The sequence below is a fragment of the Agrilus planipennis genome, unplaced genomic scaffold (assembly GCF_000699045.2).
Source record: "Agrilus planipennis isolate EAB-ADULT unplaced genomic scaffold, Apla_2.0 scaffold74, whole genome shotgun sequence".
In the NCBI taxonomy this organism is placed as follows: Eukaryota; Metazoa; Arthropoda; class Insecta; order Coleoptera; family Buprestidae; genus Agrilus; species Agrilus planipennis.
The window spans coordinates 514,064-518,214 of record NW_020438975.1 but is presented as its reverse complement, the minus strand read 5'-3'; the positions used below and the strand labels follow the sequence as shown (position 1 = coordinate 518,214).

The 4,151-nt window shown below is 28.1% G+C and overlaps 1 protein-coding gene across 3 annotated transcripts in view; it reads left to right on the top strand.

Annotated features, from left to right (window-relative positions):
* Window positions 1–312: 312 nt before the first annotated feature.
* The window catches only part of LOC108734838 (ileal sodium/bile acid cotransporter), a 14,702-nt gene continuing 10,863 nt past the window's right edge, over window positions 313–4,151 (top strand). Inside the window, exon 1 of one of the 3 annotated variants that reach the window (XM_018466534.1) lies at window positions 313–591. The gene's annotated coding sequence lies outside the window, so the exon portion shown is untranslated. Of the gene's footprint in view, window positions 691–2,546; window positions 2,631–4,151 lie in introns of those variants that run through there. The other 2 variants (XM_018466533.1, XM_018466535.1) reach the window with 2 other exon arrangements.

The window sequence follows — 4,151 nt, the reverse complement described above, 5'->3', positions numbered from 1 at the left end:
AAGGTATTTACTAAACTTTGGATTAAAGCAAAATAATAATTATTTATTAATTAAGTAAAGTTGGTTTTTATTTCAATTTGTATGTACTATTTACATATTCTATTGAATAACTTTTAAATTTCCTACCATAAGTTAAATGATACGCCAGTGGAAATACTTATTGAACCTAATTATTTATGAATACACGGTCTATGTACAAGGCACAGTATATGGCATATACAAGGTCATGATGACATAAAATAAAGTTTATACATCACTCTAAAATACGTTACACTGTTCTGTTTAATAAATTTATATTTATTATTGAATCTTCAGTAATTTTTCTTTTACAAAAAACAATACAGCAGTCATATAAATGATACGAAAATAAAAAAAAAATCAATTGTGCAAGAAACATTGATGAAAGAGAAGGGGAAAACTAGAAAATTTGAAAACGTGATCGAGAAGGAATAACCATCAGCAGACAGCGTATATTTCAGAGTAGCACAGCAGCGAAGTTTAGCGAATGTAGATACTAAATATATTTGTGGAATTAAAACTGTCTACATTACATAAGTTTACGAAAAAATAAATTGTAGAAACACATATGTGGTGAGTTTGTTATTCGAGTTCTTTAAAACTTTTTATTATACAGTGATACCAGCTCTCTAGTTTAATTCTTCAGGATTTATTAAATTTATTAGTGAAAAGGTGAGCATTAATTATTTATTTACTTATTGATATACAAACAGATCTTCCCAAAAGTAAATAAGTACAGAAGTTTAATAGATTTTATTTTTGGCTAACAATTTTTATTAATATCAATTGATTGCGTAAAAATTAATCAAACTAAATTTACTTAAAAATAACAATTTTAATTTCAATTTCGAAGAACGTGCTCTTTACTACTTAAAAATACCCTTGTACTTATTTGTTCCACATAAAAAATAATAGCAATAAATTGTAATTATTCTTAATTAGTTTTTAATGTTTTTAGAATACTAATTCTGTTTGTTTATCACCTAACGATAAGTTCAGGTAAAAATTCAGAAAGTTAAACATTATTTCTTTCTTATTTTACGGCTGCTGGACCTTTTATTTTTAAGATGAAAGTGAAAGGTACCCAAAGTTAGTAAAAGGTATTCTACCAAGAACTTCAAGTTTGACCTTGTTTTATTTAAAAACGCATACAAAAGTGCAAGACCAATTATATTGGTACCCAAGTCGTCGCTGCTTGCAGTAACTATTACTATGTACAGTGCGTACCAAAAAAAAATCATTAATAACAATAATAATAGTTATTGTTACATTAAAATTTTAAGATCTCAAACGATAAGAGAATTACAGATAATCCGAAAATATGCATAATACCCGGATTAAAATAAACCTTGATCTACTTTATAACAGTATACGTACTACAATAAATGTAGGCATTTACGCAAATAATTTTTTCAATGGATTATGAGTTGATTATGTATGTACTAGTTTAAGTTCAAGATCAATTTATTTAATCGGGTGACCAGCTTGGAAATACCAACAAGTGATTGTACGTACGCACGTCAAGATATATATTGATAGCATAACAATTGTTCACAAAAGAATTTGGTAGATATCCGGTTGATGAATATATTTTTAACTACCTAATGGACAGATATACCGCTTTAAATTTTAAAGAGTTTATTTTTGGTGGTATAGTTATCCTAAGAAGTTAAATAAATTCTAATTGTTAGATGGAATTCCAGTTTAACAACAATGAATGTATTTCGTTTTTAATAGTTTTTAGTAGACCCTAAAATAGTCGAATTTGTTGTTGATTTATATTTTTATTTGTAGTAAGTACTTGTTTATTGAAAATATTTAAACTTTATTTAGGTACTTTGAAAACTCATTTAGTACATTGATAAAACGTAATCATGATTTTTACATTTGCGCATGTAGAAACATTTCTTATCGTTTTGTAATACTTGTCAATTCACTTTCCACTGTTAAACAACTTAAGCACTAATTTTTGTGTAAAGGATAATTTTGATAACAGTATAATAAATAAAGATGAATCTTTACTTTATTATAAATATTTATTTATTACTGTCATTGTATTATTTACAATATTCAGTTCATCTTTGGGTATTACAAACAGAATAAGAAAATTTATTTTGAGAATAAAAAATCAAGTTTCAGACTTCAGGTTAAAGGATTAAAGTACTTTTTTTCCCATATACATTAGTGATTTACCAAAAAAAATTTGACTCGTATGATATTTATTGCTCATAACCAAATTTGGTAAAATTTAGTTGTTCAGTGTCTCCAAATTCAAATTCAAAATTGTTTTCATCATTTTTGAAATTATTTTATTCTTAAATTATTAATCTGTGGCTTATACCTACTATCAAATAGCACATATTGGTTTATGTGGTTTTGTGGCGAATCTTCACGGAACATTCTTTGCGGTTATTTATTTATTTCGTTTTATTTGATGAAAGGAAGTAATATAATTCCTTGATTAAAGGATTCGTTAAAAGATCTGCGCGTTGTTGTTTTTCCACAAAATTTCTTATGATCTCAGTTTCAATCGTGTGTGCTTCAGAAACAGCATATAAAGTTTCCGTTAATAATACCAAACCATTTTTTTAATAATACTTTTTCCTTGAAAGGTAAAATTGAAATGCAAAGTATTATTCTAGCTTTACCATAACAATTTGCGTCACTCTTTCTTTTTTAATTCAATAAAATAATATTTCTTAAAACTAAAATAGGATAAAGTATGTGCTTAATTTGTATATTATTTGGGCAGATCAAACGTTTGTTTTAATAGTTTAATTTTATCTTATTACGGGCAGTGTGCGTAAGACTATAGAAAAGCGCTCGTGAAATTGTTGGGAATAGGAAGGGAATAGGAATATTTTGTAAGCTTCAAGAAGTGAAAATTGTGTAGAAAAGAACGTAGTATTTCTTGGTGGCAACGATTTTTGAGTGCGTTGCCAAATAAGGTACTTTCCGGCATTATTTCTGCTAAAATATATAAAATAATGTAACCATAAAAAAGCGCTCGTAAATTCCTGAGAGAAGGAAGGTATTTACAAATGTTTGAGAAGTGATAATTATGTAAAAAAGTACGTAGAATCTCATGGTGACAACAGTTTTCGAGTGCATTGTTTTGCCTTACCGGTATATTATTTGATCGCGTGTTACCTGACAATAAATTTTACTTACGTACTTAATATTAGGAAACAATTTATTCAAGAAAAAATTATTGTAGGTGCCGTTTAGCCTTTTATCGTTGGCTATAAGGTAGAAATACGGTAATTGTCTAATTTTCATTGTACTCCTAATTTATGGCTTAGCTCCCTACGTACAAACGTATAGTAAAATATATTCAGTAGCTTCTCCTTTGCTATAGTTCTAATAATCGTAGTATGTACATATCATACGTGATTAAAGGTAGACAGAAATTGGTACCTAAATAACAAGCACTAGTCATAAATAATTATAACTTAATTAATTAATGAATAAGATTAAAAACATGAAGTAATGTTAAATAATGAATTGTAATAATTAAAGTTTAATTATCGATAGTAAAATACCTCATGTGCATAATTATAACATTCAGTAATTTCTATTTGTTAAAAAATACACAACTGGGTAAATGTCTAGATGATGGGGGTGGGGGTGGGTAGGTTCGAAAGAGGAGGTCTCCCCCATCACTGTACCATAACATGGAGGTGGGGGTAGGGGGATCGAAAGAGGGTGGTCACCTGAATAAAACCCTATAAAAATTTTGCGACGGTCTCACCCCCATAAAAGCTTATGGGGGTTGAAAGTTGATTATTTTGACAATTTTCATACACTATAATTCAAATAAAATTCAATAAAAAAAATATTTTCAAGCGAGTGGAGGTGGAGGATCGAAAGAGGGTGGTCACTTGAACAAAACCCGATAACCTAACCTAATCTAACCTAACCCACCCTATTGATAAAGATATTTAAATAATGTTTTATATAACTTTCTCAATATTTTTATGTATTTTTCATTAGTTTTACCTTTGAATACTGTTTTAGAATGACTATATAAATATTTACATGCCTAGAAATGTATAAAAATTGGCATATTCATTAACTTTGAACCCCTATAACTTTTTATGGGGGTGAGACCGCCACGAACTTTTTATGGTACA